The sequence below is a fragment of the Oncorhynchus clarkii genome, chromosome 28, assembly GCF_045791955.1.
Source record: "Oncorhynchus clarkii lewisi isolate Uvic-CL-2024 chromosome 28, UVic_Ocla_1.0, whole genome shotgun sequence".
NCBI lineage: Eukaryota > Metazoa > Chordata > Actinopteri > Salmoniformes > Salmonidae > Oncorhynchus > Oncorhynchus clarkii.
The window spans coordinates 38,144,024-38,163,664 of NC_092174.1; the positions used below are offsets into that span (position 1 = coordinate 38,144,024).

Consider the following 19,641-nt stretch of genomic DNA (forward strand, 5'->3'; position numbering starts at 1 on the left):
GCCTCGTTTCCCAGCTGTGATGTAACTTAAAGGGATCATCTAAACATCTAGGCCTCGTTTCCCAGCTGTGATGTAACTTAAAGGGATCATCTAAACATCTAGGCCTCGTTTCCCAGCTGTGATGTAACTTAAAGGGATCATCTAAACATCTAGGCCTCGTTTCCCAGCTGTGATGTAACTTAAAGGGGTACTTCAGGATTTTGTCAATGAGGCCCTTTTATCTTCCTCCCCAGAGTCAGATGAACTTGTGGATACCATTTGTCTCTGTGTCCAGTATGAAGGTACTTTTGCAAGCAGCTTCCTTCAAACAGCACACAGCAGTACAGTATCCACGAGTTCACCTGAGGTAGACACAGGGCCTGAAGTATCTTTTCAGTATTATGATGATCATACTAGATGTATCATTACTTACCAGACAAGCAGGTAGAGAGAAAGTTCACGCTGCGTCGTTAGACAATGTGTCAACACGGATAGGATAGAAAGAGAAGCAGTGCTGTTCTCGGATCAGCCTTCTCCACTCAAATCGTACCTTAACATTCAAATGATTCTGAAATACTGACGACGGATCAGCTCCTAGAGAGATATTACCACTTATGGCTGTAAATAGGCTTTAGAGGTGGCTTATTGTGCTTAACCAATAATAATGCACTAAATCACATACTGGGCACATTATTGGTCACATCTTGTCACACATCATGAACCACATTGAGGCAAAAAATGACAGACAGTAGCCTGGTCGCAAAATATAACTCAATTGATTGAACATGAAATTGATTTCAATATGATTGTAAAAGCCTATATGGGTCCATATAGCCTACGCATCTTTTAATGCAGTCATCTCAGTTCTCATTTAAAGCATCATTTTCTTGCAAATACTTGACTTTGTAGTCAACTTCGTTCTGAAGTTATCGTCAGTCACAGTAAGACAGATGACCTAAACATCTTGATTCTATGTTAAGAGGAGATATGTGATTCCAATGAAGGCTCAGGGACCTCGGCTACTAAAGATACATTGTAAGAAAACTAGCGACGATCTGAACGCTACGAATGCTCTGGGAACGAGGCCCTGTTTATCAATTAAGCTAGGCCTCCCCTCCTGGAGCAATGGAAGGAGGAGGGGGGAGGCATCTGATCTGAGAGGTTGGTGGGGTAGACAGTGAAAGAGAGAGACAAAGTGTCTGTGTGAGAGGGAGAAAGAGAGAGAGAGCAAGAGGTTGTGTGACAGAGAGGTAAACAGAGAGGTAAACAGAGAGGTAAACAGAGGGGTAAACAGAGAGGTAAAAAGAGGGGTAAACAGAGAGGTAAAAAGAGGGGTAAACAGAGAGGTAAACAGAGAGGTAAACAGAGGGGTAAACAGAGAGGTAAAAAGAGGGGTAAACAGAGAGGTAAACAGAGAGGTAAACAGAGGGGTAAACAGAGAGGTAAACAGAGGGTAAACAGAGAGGTAAGCAGAAGGTAAACAGAAGGTAAACAGAGGTAAATAGCGGTAAACAGAGGTAAACAGAGAGGTAAACGGAGAGGTAAAACAGAGGTAAACAGAAACAAGCAGGTAGAAAGTAAACAGAGGGTAAACAGAAAGTAAACAGAGGGGTAAACAGAGAGGTAAACAGAGGTAAACAGAGAGGTAAACAAAGAGGTAAACAGAGGGGTAAACAATGACGTAAAACAGAGGTAAACAGAGAGGTAAAACAGAAACAAGCAGGTAGAAAGTAAACAGAGGGTAAACAGAAAGTAAACAGAGGGTAAACAGAGGGGTAAACATAGGGGTAAACAGAGGGGTAAACAGAGGGGTAAACAGAGAGATAAACAGAGGGGTAAACAGAGAGGTAAACAGAAAGTAAACAGAGGGTAAACAGAAAGTAAACAGAGGGTAAACAGAGGGGTAAACAGAGAGGTAAACAGAGGGGTAAACAGAGAGATAAACAGAGAGGTAAACAGAGAGGTAAACAGAGGGTAAACAGAGAGGTAAAACAGAGGTAAACAGAGAGGTAAACGGAGAGGTAAAACAGAGGTAAACAGAGAGGTAAACAGAAACAAGCAGGTAGAAAGTAAACAGAGGGTAAACAGAAAGTAAACAGAGGGGTAAACAGAGAGGTAAACAGAGGTAAACAGAGAGGTAAACAGAGAGGTAAACAGAGGGGTAAACAAAGACGTAAAACAGAGGTAAACAGAGAGGTAAAACAGAAACAAGCAGGTAGAAAGTAAACAAGAGGGTAAACAGAAAGTAAACAGAGGGTAAACAGAGGGGTAAACAGAGAGATAAACAGAGAGGTAAACAGAGAGGTAAACAGAGAGGTAAACAGAAAGTAAACAGAGGGTAAACAGAAAGTAAACAGAGGGTAAACAGAGAGGTAAACAGAGGGGTAAACAGAGAGATAAACAGAGAGGTAAACAGAGAGGTAAACAGAGGGTAAACAGAGAGGTAAACAGAGGGGTAAACAGAGGGTAAACAGAGCGGTAAACAGAGAGGTAAACAGAGAGGTAAACAGAGGGTAAACAGAGGGGTAAACAGAGAGGTAAACAGAGAGGTAAACAGAATAGGTAAACAGAGAGGTAAACAGAGGGGTAAACAGAGAGGTAAACAGAGAGGTAAACAGAGAGGTAAACAGAGGGGTAAACAGAGAGGTAAACAGAGAGGTAAACAGAGAGGTAAACAGAGGGGTAAAACAGAGGTAAACAGAGAGGTAAAACAGAAACAAGCAGGTAGAAAGTAAACAGAGGGTAAACAGAAAGTAAACAGAGGGTAAACAGAGAGGTAAACAGAGGGGTAAACAGAGGGGTAAACAGAGAGTTAAACGGAGGTAAACAGAGGGTAAACAGAGAGGTAAACAGAGGGTAAACAGAGAGGTAAACAGAGAGGTAAACAGAGGGTAAAGAGGAATGGGAATGGAAGACCAGGCTGACTGCAGTGAGCTGAACAAAGTCTACCAGCAGTGATTAGTGAACACCAGGGGGTTGGCTGGTCTGCTGCTTTGCTGGCTCTGTAGGCTGTACAGCTACAGCTTCTCTCCTCTGACTGACTGACCCTGCTCTGTAGTCTGTACAGCTACAGCGTCTCTCCTCTGACTGACTGACCCTGCTCTGTAGTCTGTACAGCTACAGCGTCTCTCTTCTGACTGACTGACCCTGCTCTGTAGTCTGTACAGCTACAGCTTCTCTCCTCTGACTGACTGACCCTGCTCTGTAGTCTGTACAGCTACAGCTTCTCTCCTCTGACTGACTGACTCTGCTCTGTAGAAGTTTACATACACTCAATTAGTATTTGCTAGCATTGCCTTAAAATTGTTTAGGGGGCAGTATTTTCACATCCGGATTAAAAGCGTGCCCAGAGTAAAATACCTGCTACTCAGGCCCGGAAGCTAGGATATGATATTATTAGTGGATTTGGATAGAAAACACTTTGAAGTTTCAAAAATTTCTGGAACGATGTCTGTGTGTATAACAGAACTCATATGGCAGGCGAAAACCTGAGACAAGTCCAACCAGGAAGTGGGAAATCTGAGGTTTGTAGTTTTTCAAGTGATTGCCTATCCAATATCCACTGTAAATGGGGTCAGATTGCACTTCCTAAGGTTTCCACTAGATGTCAACAGTCTTTAGAAAGTTGTTTCAGGCTTCTATTGTGAAAGGGGAGAGAATAAGACCACTCAGAGTAAGTGGCTCAGCTGAAAGCCATGAGTTGTTTATTGCGCGTGGCCGTGAGTGCGAGCTCCGTTCCCTTTCCTTTCTAATGACAAAGGAATTGTCTGGTTGGAATATTATTGAAGATGTATGATAAAAACATCTTGATCTTGAAACACCATGATTATTATAATGTTTGATGGTACGGGTCATGATTATTATAATGTTTGATGGTACGGGGTCATGATTATTATAATGTTTGATGGTACGGGGTCATGATTATTATAATGTTTGATGAGACGGGTCATGATTATTATAATGTTTGATGATGAGACGGGTCATGATTATTATAATGTTTGATGGTACGGGTCATGATTATTATAATGTTTGATGGTACGGGGTCATGATTATTATAATGTTTGATGAGACGGGTCATGATTATTATAATGTTTGATGGTACGGGGTCATGATTATTATAATGTTTGATGAGACGGGTCATGATTATTATAATGTTTGATGATGAGACGGGTCATGATTATTATAATGTTTGATGGTACGGGGTCATGATTATTATAATGTTTGATGGTACGGGGTCATGATTATTATAATGTTTGATGAGACGGGTCATGATTATTATAATGTTTGAGGATGGGACGGGTCATGATTATTATAATGTTTGATGATGAGACGGGTCATGATTATTATAATGTTTGATGGTACGGGGTCATGATTATTATAATGTTTGATGGTACGGGTCATGATTATTATAATGTTTGAGGATGGGACGGGTCATGATTATTATAATGTTTGAGGATGAGACGGGTCATGATTATTATAATGTTTGAGGATGGGACGGGTCATGATTATTATAATGTTTGAGGATGAGACGGGTCATGATTATTATAATGTTTGAGGATGAGACGGGTCATGATTATTATAATGTTTGAGGATGGGACGGGTCATGATTATTATAATGTTTGATGGGGCGGGTCATGATTATTATAATGTTTGAGGATGAGACGGGTCATGATTATTATAATGTTTGATGGGGCGGGTCATGATTATTATAATGTTTGAGGATGAGACGGGTCATGATTATTATAATGTTTGAGGATGGGACGGGTCATGATTATTATAATGTTTGATGGGGCGGGTCATGATTATTATAATGTTTGAGGATGGGACGGGTCATGATTATTATAATGTTTGAGGATGGGACGGGTCATGATTATTATAATGTTTGATGGGGCGGGTCATGATTATTATAATGTTTGAGGATGGGACGGGTCATGATTATTATAATGTTTGAGGATGAGACGGGTCATGATTATTGTAATGTTTGAGGATGGGACGGGTCATGATTATTATAATGTTTGATGGGGCGGGTCATGATTATTATAATGTTTGAGGATGAGACGGGTCATGATTATTATAATGTTTGAGGATGGGACAGCTTGTCGTTTGAGTGACAGGTGAAGGGGGATGTACTAGGTAGGCAGAGAGAAATGAAGGGGGATGTACTTGGTAGGCAGAGAGGAATGAAAGGGGATGTACTAGGTAGGCAGAGAGAAATGAAGGGGGATGTACTTGGTAGGCAGAGAGAAATGAAGGGGATGTACTTGGTAGGCAGAGAGGAATGAAAGGGGATGTACTTGGTAGGCAGAGAGAAATGAAGGGGGATGTACTAGGTAGGCAGAGAGCAATGAAGGGGGATGTACTTGGTAGGCAGAGAGAAATGAAGGGGATGTACTTGGTAGGCAGAGAGGAATGAAGGGGGATGTACTAGGTAGGCAGAGAGAAATGAAGGGGGATGTACTAGGTAGGCAGAGAGAAATGAAGGGGATGTACTTGGTAGGCAGAGAGGAATGAAAGGGGATGTACTTGGTAGGCAGAGAGGAATGAAAGGGGATGTACTTGGTAGGCAGAGAGAAATGAAGGGGGATGTACTAGGTAGGCAGAGAGAAATGAAGGGGGATGTACTTGGTAGGCAGAGAGAAATGAAGGGGATGTACTTGGTAGGCAGAGAGCAATGAAGGGGGATGTACTTGGTAGGCAGAGAGAAATGAAGGGGATGTACTTGGTAGGCAGAGAGGAATGAAGAGGGATGTACTAGGTAGGCAGAGAGAAATGAGAAAGGGTGAGAGGAAAGTCAGAGAGAGAGCAAGGAAAAGTGTGTGTGTCTGTGTGTGTGTCTGTCTCTGTGTGTCTGTCTGTCTGTCTGTCTGTCTGTCTGTCTCTGTGTGTGTGTGTGTGTGTGTGTGTGTGTGTGCGTGTGTGTCTGTGCGTGTGTGTGTGGAGCACTCCAGTGTAAGAAAGCCAAATGAACCATGTCATTCTAGTTATATAACATGTCCCAGTGACGATCAGGGGCCCTAACCAGTGACATCAGACAGTGTGTGTGTGTGTGCTTCTTCCTCGACATTGCTTGCTCTCTGGGGTTTTAGGCTGGGGATCTGTAAAGCTCTCTGGGGGTTTAGGCTGGGGATCTGTAAAGCTCTCTGGGGGTTTAGGCTGGGGATCTATAGCTCTCTGGGGGTTTAGGCTGGGGATCTGTAAAGCTCTCTGGGGTTTTAGGCTGGGGATCTGTAAAGCTCTCTGGGGGTTTAGGCTGGGGATCTGTAAAGCTCTCTGGGGGTTTAGGCTGGGGATCTGTAAAGCTCTCTGGGGTTTTAGGCTGGGGATCTGTAAAGCTCTCTGGGGTTTTAGGCTGGGGATCTATAGCTCTCTGGGGTTTTAGGCTGGGGATCTATAGCTCTCTGGGGTTTTAGGCTGGGGATCTGTAAAGCTCTCTGGGGGTTTAGGCTGGGGATCTGTAAAGCTCTCTGGGGTTTTAGGCTGGGGATCTATAGCTCTCTGGGGTTTTAGGCTGGGGATCTGTAAAGCTCTCTGGGGGTTTAGGCTGGGGATCTGTAAAGCTCTCTGGGGTTTTAGGCTGGGGATCTATAGCTCTCTGGGGTTTTAGGCTGGGGATCTATAGCTCTCTGGGGTTTTAGGCTGGGGATCTGTATAGCTCTCTGGGGTTTTAGGCTGGGGATCTGTAAAGCTCTCTGGGGTTTTAGGCTGGGGATCTATAGCTCTCTGGGGTTTTAGGCTGGGGATCTGTAAAGCTCTCTGGGGGTTTAGGCTGGGGATCTGTAAAGCTCTCTGGGGTTTTAGGCTGGGGATCTGTAAAGCTCTCTGGGGTTTTAGGTTGGGGATCTGTAAAGCTCTCTGGGGTTTTAGGCTGGGGATCTGTAAAGCTCTCTGGGGTTTTAGGCTGGGGATCTATAGCTCTCTGGGGTTTTAGGCTGGGGATCTGTAAAGCTCTCTGGGGGTTTAGGCTGGGGATCTGTAAAGCTCTCTGGGGTTTTAGGCTGGGGATCTGTAAAGCTCTCTGGGGGTTTAGGCTGGGGATCTGTAAAGCTCTCTGGGGTTTTAGGCTGGGGATCTATAGCTCTCTGGGGTTTTAGGCTGGGGATCTGTAAAGCTCTCTGGGGGTTTAGGCTGGGGATCTGTAAAGCACTTTGTGACAACTGCTGATGTAGAAAGGGCTTTATAAAAATGGATTGATTGATAGCATTTTTTTAAAGTCTGAATGAGGTCTCTATAGAGTCCAGTGTGAAGTACATTCTAGGCTTCGGTCTTGTAGCTCAAAGCATGGCGATTGCAATGCCAGGTTAGTGGGTTGCATTATGGGAAGAGCCTGTATGTAAAATGTTACATAACTACGTTGCTTTGGATGAGAGCGTCAGCTAAATGTCACATTTAAAAGAGTCTGAGTTGGTGTCTTGATGCTGTCAGTTTGATATGACTGACCTATACACTGCATTCATAAAGTATTCAGACCCCTTGACTTTTTCCACATTTTCTTACGTTACAGCCTTATTCCCCCCCATCCCCCCCTCGTAAATCTACACACAATACCCCACAATGACAAAGCAAAAGCAGGTTTAGACATTTTTGCTAATTTATAAAAATAAAAAATAAAAATATCACATTTACATAACAATTCAGACTCTTTACTCAGTACTTTGTTGAAGCACCTTTGGCAGTGATTACAGCCTCGAGTCTTCTTGGGTATGAAGCTACAAGCTTGACACACCTGTATTTGGGGAGTTTCTCCCATTCTTCTCTGTAGATCCTGTAAAGCTCTGTCAGGTTGGATGGGGAGCATCGCTGCACAGCTATTTTCAGCTCTCTCCAGAGATGTTCGATCAGGTTCAAGTCCGGGCTCTGGCTGGGTCACTCAAGGACATTGAGACTTGTCCCAAAGACACTCCTGCGTTGTCTTGGCTGTCAGCTTAGGGTCGTTGTCCTGTTGGAAGGAGAACCTTCGCCCCAGTCTGAGGTCATGAGCGCTCTGGAGCAGGTTTTCATCAAGGATCTCTCTGTACTTTGCTCCGTTCATCTTTCCCTCGATCCTGGTAAATCTCCCAGTCCTGCTGCTGAAATACATCCCCACAGCATGATGCTGCCACCACCATGCTTCACCGTAGCGATGGTGCCAGGTTTCCTCCAGACATGAAGCTTGGCATTCTGGCCAAAGAGATCAATCTTGGTTTCATCAGAACAGAGAATCTTGTTTCTCATGGTCTGAGAGTCCTTTAGGTGCCTTTTGGCAAAACTCGGGCGGGCTGTCATGTGCCTGAGGACTTACTGAGGAGTGGCTTCCGTCTGGCCACTACCATAAAGGACTGATTGCAGAAATGGTTGTCCCATCTCCACAGATGAACTCTGGAGCGCTGTCAAAGTGACCATCGGGTTCTTGGTTAACTCCGTGACCAAGGCCCTTCTCCCCCGATTGCTCAGTCTGGCCGGGCTGCCAGCTCTAGGAAGAGTCTTGGTGGTTCCAAACTGCTTCCATTTAAGAACGGAGGCCATCATTGTGTTCTTGGGGACCTTCAATGCTGTACCCTTCCCCAGATCTGTGCCTCGACACAATCCTGTCTCCAATCAATTACATTTACCACAGGTCAAGTTGTACAAATATCTCAAGGATGATCAATGGAAATAGGATGAACCTGAGCTCAATTTCAAGTCTCATAGCAAGGGGTTTGAATATTTAAATAACGCATTTCTGCTTCATGCATACATTTTAAGCGTGGGTGGGCCCCGGGAATCGAACCCACAACCCTTGGGGTTTCATTTTGGTACAGTGACAACCTGGAGGGATGGCACTGCTACAGTCAGCCCTCTGACTTAACCATATTGCTTTACTGCTTTCTAATTCTGACAGCTCAATTTGACGGATGTATGGGCTGTCTGTCCATCCGTTCACCTGCCCTTAGGGCTCTGTGATCTCTTTATGCCCTGGTTTGGTGCTCCTTAGGGTGGGTAAGGACTCATCTAGGCCCCCCTCCTCAGGTCCCAATGCTCCACAACACATACCACACATTGTTTCCAAAGGGTTTTTCCTGCTGACGCTGTGTGTGTGTGTGTGTGTGTGTGTGTGTGTGTGTGTGTGTGTGTGTGTGTGTGTGTGTGTGTGTGTGTTTTCAATGACAGGAACAGGAGCGGAGGAAGGGGTGTCACATGACAGCTCATTCCTTGGGGTTGTCACGACGATTGAAGTCGTCAAGGACATTGCTCCCGTTCTGTCTCTGGCACCCACCCGACCCCTGACCTTTACACACACACACGCACACACACACTGCTGCCATGGCAACAAGTGCAAGTTTTTGGCATCCAGGACATGCAAGCAGAGCGAGCACAGCAGGGGTGTGTGTGTGTGGGTGGTCCACAAAGGGCATAGGCACACAGGGGTATCCAAGCGTGTGTGTGTTGCGTGTCCATCCAGTCTTTACGGACCTTGTGTAATAGACTTTCCTCCAGCTGGGAGCGTCTGTGTGTGAATCTCCTGATCTCCTGCTCATCCTAATGGGATGAACCAAGGAACCAGACTACAGCATTACAGATGGACCTGTCACATTGCCTCTACCTCTCTGTGTGTGTGTGTGTGTGTGTGTGTGTGTGTGTGTGTGTGTGTGTGTGTGTGTGTGTGTGAGATGGAAAAGATGAGCCCCTGTCTTATGTGGTTGTGTGAATGTAGAGTGGACACACCCTGGAAGGTGCACCAGCGGTAGGATGATTTTGTGTGTGTGTGTGTGAATACATGCACTAGGGGAAAGGTTTGCCAGTGTTGAGGGGGTACTGCTCAGTGCTAGTTGGCCAAACATGGAGGTGGTTCCATCAGTGTTGAGGGAGTACTGCTCAGTGCTCTTATAAATGATGCAACGTGGAGTGCCTGGATACAGCCCTTAGCCGTGGTATATTGGCCATATACCACAATCCCCCGAGGTGCCTTACTGCTATTATAAACTGGTTACCAACGTAGTTAGAGCAGTAAAAATAACTGTTTTGTCATACCCCTGGTATACGGTCTGATATACAACGGCTGTCAGCCAATCAGCATTCAGGGCTCGAACCACCCAGTTTTTAATAATCAATAGAGTCTATTTCTATGGATGTGACAACAGTGCAGATTGTTCTGTCTCAGTATTCAGGATGCATACCTGTCCATAGGTTGTTTCAGGGCTGGTGTGTCTCAGTATTCAGGATGTATACCTGTCCATAGGATGTTTCAGGGCTGGTGTGTCTCAGTATTCAGGATGCATACCTGTCCATAGGATGTTTCAGGGCTGGTGTGTCTCAGTATTCAGGATGCATACCTGTCCATAGGATGTTTCCGGGCTGGTGTGTCTCAGTATTCAGGATGTATACCTGTCCATAGGATGTTTCAGGGCTGGTGTGTCTCAGTATTCAGGATGCATACCTGTCCATAGGATGTTTCAGTGCTGGTGTGTCTCAGTATTCAGGATGCATACCTGTCCATAGGATGTTTCAGGGCTGGTGTGTCTCAGTATTCAGGATGCATACCTGTCCATAGGATGTTTCAGGGCTGGTGTGTCTCAGTATTCAGGATGTATACCTGTCCATAGGATGTTTCAGTGCTGGTGTGTCTCAGTATTCAGGATGCATACCTGTCAATAGGATGTTTCAGGGCTGGTGTGTCTCAGTATTCAGGATGTATACCTGTCCATATGATGTTTCAGGGCTGGTGTGTCTCAGTATTCAGGATGTATACCTGTCCATAGGATGTTTCAGGGCTGGTGTGTCTCAGTATTCAGGATGCATACCTGTCCATAGGATGTTTCAGGGCTGGTGTGTCTCAGTATTCAGGATGTATACCTATCCATGGGATGTTTCAGGGCTGGTGTGACTCAGTATTCAGGATGCATACCTGTCCATAGGATGTTTCAGGGCTGGTGTCTCTCAGTAAATAATGAATAGGTATGATCAGGTGCTGAAGGCAAAGCCTTAAGATACTGTAGCTTGGCCAATCTAACAGTATTCTGCTGTCATGGCGATAAAGGTCAACAAGACCAAAACAACAACAGGGAAATGTGTGCGCCAAAACATGCCACCGGCTTTGAGTAAAGTATTCAGACCCCTTGACTTTTTCCACATTTTGTTATGTTACAGCCTTATTCTAAAATTGATTAAATACATGTTTTTCCTCATCAATATACACACACAATACCCCATTGGGGCTCCCGAGTGGCGCAGCGGTCTCAGGCAATGCATCTCAGTGCTTGAGACGTCACTAAATCACATGCACCGAATACAACAGGTGTAGTAGACCTTACAGTGAAATCCTTACTTACAAGCCCTTAAACAACAATGCAGTTTTAAGAAAATACAACCAAAAAAAGTAAGAGATGAGAATAACAAATAATTAAAGAGCAGCAGTAAATACAAATAGCGGGGCGAAATACAGGGGGAACCGGTACAGAGTCAATGTGGAGACTATATACAGGGGGTACCGGTACAGAGTCAATGTGGAGGCTATATACAGGGGGTACCGGTACAGAGTCAATGTGGAGACTATATACAGGGGGTACCGGTACAGAGTCAATGTGGAGGCTATATACAGGGAGTACCGGTACAGAGTCAATGTGGAGACTATATACAGGGGGTACCGGTACAGAGTCAATGTGGAGACTATATACAGGGTATTACGGTACAGAGTCAATGTGGAGACTATATACAGGGGGTACCGGTACAGAGTCAATGTGGAGGCTATATACAGGGGGTACCGGTACAGAGTCAATGTGGAGACTATATACAGGGTATTACGGTACAGAGTCAATGTGGAGACTATATACAGGGTATTACAGTACAGAGTCAATGTGGAGACTATATACAGGGTATTACGGTACAGAGTCAATGTGGAGACTATATACAGGGGGTACCGGTACAGAGTCAATGTGGAGGCTATATACAGGGGGTACCGGTACAGAGTCAATGTGGAGACTATATACAGGGGGTACCGGTACAGAGTCAATGTGGAGACTATATACAGGGTATTACGGTACAGAGTCAATGTGGAGGCTATATACAGGGTATTACGGTACAGAGTCAATGTGGAGGCTATATACAGGGGGAACCGGTACAGAGTCAATGTGGAGGCTATATACAGGGGTACTGGTACAGAGTCAATGTGGAGACTATATACAGGGGGTACCGGTACAGAGTCAATGTGGAGGCTATATATAAGGGGTACCGGTACAGAGTCAATGTGGAGGCTATATACAGGGGGTACCGGTACAGAGTCAATGTGGAGGCTATATACAGGGGGTACCGGTACAGAGTCAATGTGGAGGCTATATACAGGGGGTACCGGTACAGAGTCAATGTGGAGGCTATATACAGGGGGTACCGGTACAGAGTCAATGTGGAGGCTATATACAGGGGGTACCGGTACAGAGTCAATGTGGAGGATATATACAGGGGTACCGGTACAGAGTCAATGTGGAGGCTATATACAGGAGGTACCGGTACAGAGTCAATGTGGAGGATATATACAGGGGGTACCGGTACAGAGTCAATGTGAGGGGGCACCGATGTCGAGGTAAGTGAGGTAATATGTACATGTAGGTAGTTATTAAAGTCACTATACATAGATAATAACAGAGAGTAGCAGCAGTGTGGTGGGTGGGGGGGAGGGGCAATACAAATAGTCCAGGTTATTATTTGATTAGCTGTTCAGGAGTCTTATGGCTTGGGGGTAGAGGTGGTTTAGAAGCCTCTTGAACCTAGACTTGGCGCTCCGGTACCGCTTGCCGTGCGGTACCAGATAGAACCGTCTATAACTTGAGTGGCTGGAGTCTTTCACAATTTTTAGGGCCTTCCTCTGACACCGCCTGGTATAGAGGTCCTGGATGGCTTGAAGCTTGGCCCCAGTGATGAACTGGGCCATACGCACTACCCGCTGTAGTGCCTTGCAGTCGAAGGCCGAGCAGTTGCCATACCAGGCAGTGATGCAACCAGTGATGCAACCATGCTCTCGATGGTGCAGCTGTAAAACTTTTTGAGGAGCTGAGGACCCATGTCAAATATTTTCAGTCTTCTGAGGGGGAATAGGTTTTGTCGTACACTCTTCACAACTGTCTTGGTGTGCTTGAACCCTGTTAGTTTGTTGGTGATGTGGACACCAAGGAACTTGAATCTCTCAACCTGCTCCACTAGAGCCCCGTCGATGAGAATGGGTGCGTGCTCGGTTCTCCTTTTCCTGTAGTCCACAATCATCTCCTTAGTCTTGATCACGTTGAGGGAGAGGTTGTTGTCCTGGCATCACACTGCCAGGTCTCTGACCTCCTCCCTATATGCTGTCTCATCTTGTCGGTGATCAGGCCTACCACTGTTGTGTCATCAGCAAACTTGATGATGGTGTTGGAGTCTTGCCTGGCTGTGCAGTCATGAGTGAAAAGGTAGCACAGGAGGGGACTGAGCATGCACCCCTGAGGGGCCCCCGTGTTAAGGATCAGCGTGGTGGATGTATTGTTACCTACCCTTACCACCTGGGGGCAGCCAGTCAGGAGTCAATGAATAGTATTCTCACATAGGTGTTCCTTTTTACCATGTGTGAAAGAGCAGTGTGGAGTGTAATAGAGATTGCATCATCTGTGGATCTGTTGGTGCGGTATGCAAATTGGTGTGGGTCTAGTGTTTCTGGGATGATGGTGTTGATGTGAACCATGACCAGCCTTTCAAAGCATTTCATTGCTACAGACGTGAGTGCTACGGGTCGGTAGTCTTTTTAGTCAGGTTACCTTAGTGCTCTTGGGCACAGGAACTATGGTGGCCTGCTTGAAACAGACTCAGACAGGGAGAGGTTGAAAATGTCAATGAAGACACTTGCCAGTTGGTCAGTGCATGCTCGCAGTACACATCCTGGTAAAACATCTGGCCCTGAGGCCAGTGAATGTTGACCTGTTTAAAGGTCTTACTCACATCGGCTATTGAGAGCGTGGTCACACAGTAGTCCGGAACAGCTGATGCTCTCACTCTCATGCATGTTACTTGCTTTGAAAAGCATAGAAGTTATTTAGTTTTTCTGGTAGGCTCGTGTCACTGGGCAGCTCTCGGCTGTGCTTCCCTTTGTAGTCTGTAATAGTTTGCAGGCCCTGCCACATCCGACGAGCGTCGGAGCCGGTGTAGTATGATTCAATCTTAGCCCTGTATTGACACTTTGCCTGTTTGATGGTTCGTCGGAGGGCATAGCGGGATTTCTTATAAGCTTCCGGGTTAGAGTCCCACACCTTGAAAGCGGCAGCTCTACCTTTTAGCTCAGTGCGAATGTTGCCTGTAATCCATGGCTTCTGGTTGGGGTATGTACGTACAGTCACTGTGGGGCCGACGTCCTTGATGCACTTATTTTTTTATTTTACCTTTATTTAACTGGGCAAGTCAGTTAAGAACAAATTCTTATTTTCAATGACGGCCTAGGAACAGTGGGTTAACTGCCTGTTCAGGGGCAGAGCGACAGATTTGTACATTGTCAGCTCAGGGATTTGAACTTGCAACCTTTCGGTTACTAGTCCAATGCTCAAACCACTAGGCTACCCTGCCAAGCCAGTGACTGATGTGGTGTACTCCTCAATGCCATCAGAAGAATCCTGGAACATATTCCAGTTTGTGATAGCAAAACAGTCCTGTAGTTTAGCATCTGCTTCATCTGACCACTTTTTGATAGATAGAGTCACTGGTGCTTCCTGCTTTAATTTGTGCTTGTAAGCAGGAATCAGGAGGATATAACTATGGTCAAATTTGCCAAATGGAGGGTGAGGGAGAGATTTGTACACGTCTCATTGTGTAGGGTAAAGGTTGTCTAGAATTGTTTTCCCTCTGGTTGCAAATTTAACATACTGATTGAAATGAGGTAAAACTGATTTAAGTTTCCCTGCAATAAAGTCCCCAGCCACTAGCAGTGCCGCCTCTGGATGAGCATTTTCCTGTTTGCTTATGGTGGTATACAGCCCATTGAGTGGTATACTCTCTAGGTAGATAGTGTGGTCTACAGCTTATCATGAGATACCCTACCTCAGGCGAGGAAAACCTTGAGACGTCCTTAGATATATCTTGCACCAGCTGCTGTTTACATAAATGTATAGGCCCCGACCCGTGTCTTACCAGAGGCTGCTGTTCTGCCCTGCCGATAGAGTGTATAACCCGCCAGCTGTATGTTCTTAATGTCGTTGTTCAGCCACAACTCGGTGAAACATAAGATATTACAGTTTTTAATGTCCCGTTGGTGGGATATAGGTGCTTTCAGTTTGTCCCATTTATTTTCCAGCGATTGAATGTTAGCTAGCAGGACGGAAGGTAAAGGCAGATTAGCCACTCGTCGCCTGATCCTCACAAGGCACCCTGATCTTTTCTCACGAAATCTCAGTTTCCTTCTCCAGCGAATCACGGGGATCTGGGCCTGGTCGGGTGCCATAGTATATCCCTCTCGTCCGACTCATTGAAGAAAAACTATTAGTCTAATCTGAGGTGAGTAATCGCAGTTTTGATGTCCAGAAGCAGCAACATGATGTCCAAAACAAGTTACGAACAATGTAAAAACACAAACAAAATAGCATGGTTGGTTAAGAGCCGATAAGAAGGCAGCCATCCCCTTCGGCGCCATCATGTTACTACAGACACACACCCTGGTTCGATTCCAGGCTGTATCACAACTGGCCGTGATTGGGAGTCCCATAGGGCGGCGCACTATTGGCCCAGCATCATCCGGATTTCTCAGTTGTAGGCCGTCATTTGAAATAAGAATTTCTTCTTAACTGACTTTCCTAGTTAAATAAAGATTAAATAAAAACATCATAATAATAATAATGACAAAACAAAAACAGGTTTTTCAAAAAAAACTGAAATGTAAAAAAAAAAAACTGAAATACCTTATTTACAAAAAGTATTCAGACCTTTTGCTATGAGACTTGAAATTGAGCTCAGGTGTATCTTGTTTCCATTGATCATCCTTGAGATCTTTCTACATCTTGAAATTCAATTGATTGGACATTGCACACACCTGTCTATATAAGATCCCACAGTTGAAAGTGCATGTCAGAGCAAAAACCAACACGAGGTCGAAGGAATTGTCTGTAGAGCTCCAAGACAGGATTGTGTCGTGACACAGATCTGGGGAAGGATACCAAAACATTTCCTTGAGTGGCCCAGCCAGAGCTCCAACATCTTTGGAGGGACCTAAAAATAACTGTGCAGCAACGCTCCCCATCCAAACTGACAGAGCTTGAAAGGATCTGCAGAGAAGAATGGGAGAAACTCCCCAAATACAGGTGTGCCAAGCTTGTAGCGTGGACCCAAGGAATACAGCTCATTGAGTGCAGTTTTAGTGCCAGCATCGGTCTGTGGTGGTATGTAGACAGCTACGAAAAATACAGATAAAACTCTCTAGGTAGATAGTGTGGTCTACAGCTTATCATGAAATACTCTACCTTAGGCTAGCAAAACCTCAAGACTTACTTAGATATTGTGCACCAGCTGTTGTTTACAAATACAGGTGTGCCAAGCTTGTAGCGTGGACCCCAGGAAGAGAAGCTCCAGTGTTGACAGCAGCTAATGGGAATCCCTAATAAATACAAATACTAGTTTGAAGGCCAAACTGTTCGGATGCTACAGACAATTTTGTGAGAAGACAGACTTTTGTGATGTCTCATGGTCTGACAGACATCGCTCTAACTCTGTCACCTTTCAACTCTGTCACCTTTCAACTCTGTCACCTTTCACCTCTGTCACCTTTCAACTCTGAAGTGCGACATAGACGGATGCAGTGGATTGGCACGCATCAAATGCAGAACCCCCCAGATATCTCTAACTTCAACTTACTTTTTGTGTTATGCTAATTCGATTGCTGCGGGGGCGTGGACATCGACCTTATGGGGTAAAAAAATTAATATGAAATCACCCCCTTCCTCCCCTTAGCCCAGTTTATGTTTTCAGAACAGTCTCAGGCGCTCTACACAAGTTGCAGTAAGAGAAGAAAAGAACAACTCTAGATTCTATCCTCAAACGGTTCACTCTTCCGGCAAGTTATCTTGACGTTTTATTGTAATTTTATTCCACACAAAGAGCAACCTCTGTTATGTAAATCGGGTGTGCTAATTAGCAGTTGAATAATGAAGGATGTGCAAGTGAAAGTACACTGTGATGGATTCGTGCCTGTGTGTGTGTGTGCACGTTCATGCCTGTGTGTGTGTGTGCACGTTCATGCCTGTGTGTGTGTGAATGATCGTGCCTGTGTGTGTGTGCCAACATCTGTGCGTGTGTGTGTGTGTGTGTGTGAGATGCAGAGAGAGGAGTAGAGAGAGAGAGAGGGGAGTAGAGAGAGAGAGAGGGGAGTAGAGAGAGAGAGAGGGGAGTAGAGAGAGAGAGAAGGGAGTAGAGAGGGAGAGAGAGAAAGAAGAGAGAGAGGGGAGTAGAGAGAGAGAGAGGGGAGTAGAGAGAGAGGGGAGGGGAGTAGAGAGAGAGAGAGGGGAGTAGAGAGAGAGGGGATGGGAGTAGAGAGAGAGGGGAGTAGAGAGAGAGAGAGGGGAGTAGAGAGAGAGGGGAGTAGAGAGAGAGAGGGAGTAGAGAGGGAGGGGGGAGTAGAGAGAGAGAGAGGGGAGTAGAGAGAGAGAGAGGGGATTAGAGAGAGAGAGAGAGAGGGAGAGAGAGAGAGAGAGTAGAGAGAGCGGGGAGTAGAGAGAGAGAGAGGGGAGTAGAGAGAGAGAGGGGAGTAGAGCGAGAGGGGAGTAGAGAGAGAGAGGGGAGTAGAGAGAGAGGGGAGGGGCGTAGAGAGAGAGAGGGAAGTAGATAGAGAGAGAGGGGAGTAGAGAGAGAGAGAGGGGAGTAGAGAGAGAGAGGGGAGTAGAGAGAGAGATAGGGGAGTAGAGAGAGAGAGGGGAGTAGAGGGGGGAGTAGAGAGAGAGAGAGAGGGGAGTAGAGAGAGAGAGAGAGAGAGAGAGAGGGGGAGTAGAGAGAGAGGGGAGTAGAGCGAGAGAGAGGGGAGTAGAGAGAGAGAGAGGGGAGTAGAGAGATAGGGGAGGGGAGTAGAGAGAGAGGGGAGGGGAGAGAGAGGGGAGTAGAGAGAGGGAGAGAGAGAGAGAGAGAGGGAGTAGAGAGAGAGGGGAGTAGAGAGAGAGAGAGGGGAGTAGAGAGAGAGAGAGAGGGGAGTAGAGAGAGAGAGGGGAGTAGAGAGAGAGAGAGGGGAGTAGAGAGAGAGAGAGGGGGAGAGAGAGAGAGGGGAGTAGAGAGAGAGGGGAGGGGAGTAGAGAGAGAGGGGAGGGGAGAGAGAGGGGAGTAGAGAGAGGGAGAGAGAGAGAGAGAGAGGGAGTAGAGAGAGAGGGGAGTAGAGAGAGAGAGGGGAGTAGAGAGAGAGAGAGAGGGGAGTAGAGAGAGAGAGGGGAGTAGAGAGAGAGAGAGGGGAGTAGAGAGAGAGAGAGGGGAGTAGAGAGAGAGAGAGGGGGAGTAGAGAGAGAGGGGAGTAGAGAGAGAGGGGAGGGGAGTAGAGAGAGAGGGGAGTAGAGAGAGAGAGGGGAGTAAAGAGAGAGAGAGGGGATTAGAGAGTGAGAGAGAGAGAGAGAGGGGAGTAGAGAGAGAGAGGGGAGTAGAGAGAGAGAGGGGAGTAGAGAGAGAGGGGAGTAGAGAGAGAGAGAGGGGAGTAGAGAGAGAGGGGAGGGGAGTAGAGAGAGAGGGGAGGGGCGTAGAGAGAGAGAGAGGGGAGTAGAGAGAGAGAGGGGAGTAGAAAGAGAGAGAAAGGGGAGTAGAGAGAGAGAGAGGGGAGTAGAGAGAGAGAAAGGGGAGTAGAGAGAGAGAGAGGGGAGAGAGAGAGAGGGGAGTAGAGGGGGGAGTAGAGAGAGAGAGAGAGAGAGAGGGGAGTAGAGAGAGAGGGGAGTAGAGAGAGAGAGAGAGAGAGGGGAGTAGAGAGAGAGAGGGGGAGTAGAGAGAGAGGGGAGTAGAGCGAGAGAGAGGGGAATAGAGAGAGAGGGGAGGGGAGAAGAGAGAGAGGGGAGGGGAGTAGAGAGAGAGGGGAGGGGAGAGAGAGTGGAGTAGAGAGAGAGAGAGAGAGAGAGGGAGTAGAGAGAGAGAGAGGGGAGTAGAGAGAGAGAGAGGGGAGTAGAGAGAGAGAGGGGAGTAGAGAGAGAGAGAGGGGAGTAGAGAGAGAGAGGGGAGTAGAGAGAGAGAGGGGAGTAGAGAGAGAGAGGGGAGTAGAGAGAGAGAGGTGAGTAGAGAGAGAGAGGGGATTAGAGAGAGATAGAGAGGGGGAGTAGAGAGAGGGAGAGAGAGAGAGAGGGGAGTAGAGAGAGGGGGGAGGGGAGTAGAGAGAGAGGGGAGTAGAGAGAGAGAGAGGGGAGTCAAGAGAGAGAGGGGAGTAGAGAGAGAGAGAGAGAGAGAGGGGAGTAGAGAGAGAGGGGGGGGGAGTAGAGAGAGAGGGAGTAGAGAGAGAGAGGGGAGTAGAGAGAGAGAGAGAGAGAGAGAGGGGGGAGTAGAGAGAGAGAGAGAGGGGGGAGTAGAGAGAGAGGGAGTAGAGAGAGAGAGAGGGGAGTAGAGAGAGAAAGGGAGAGGGGATTAGAGAGAGAGGGGAGTAGAGAGAGAGAGAGGGGAGTAGAGAGAGAGGGGGAGTAGAGAGAGAGGGGGAGTAGAGAGAGAGAGAGGGGAGTAGAGAGAGAGAGAGGGGAGTAGAGAGAGAGAAAGGGGAGTAGA

The 19,641-nt window shown here is 46.5% G+C and overlaps 1 protein-coding gene across 3 annotated transcripts in view; it reads right to left on the reverse strand.

Moving 5' to 3' along the window:
• The window catches only part of LOC139387004 (endothelin converting enzyme 2a), a 299,146-nt gene that overhangs the window by 164,832 nt on the left and 114,673 nt on the right, over positions 1–19,641 (reverse strand). The window lies entirely within an intron of this gene.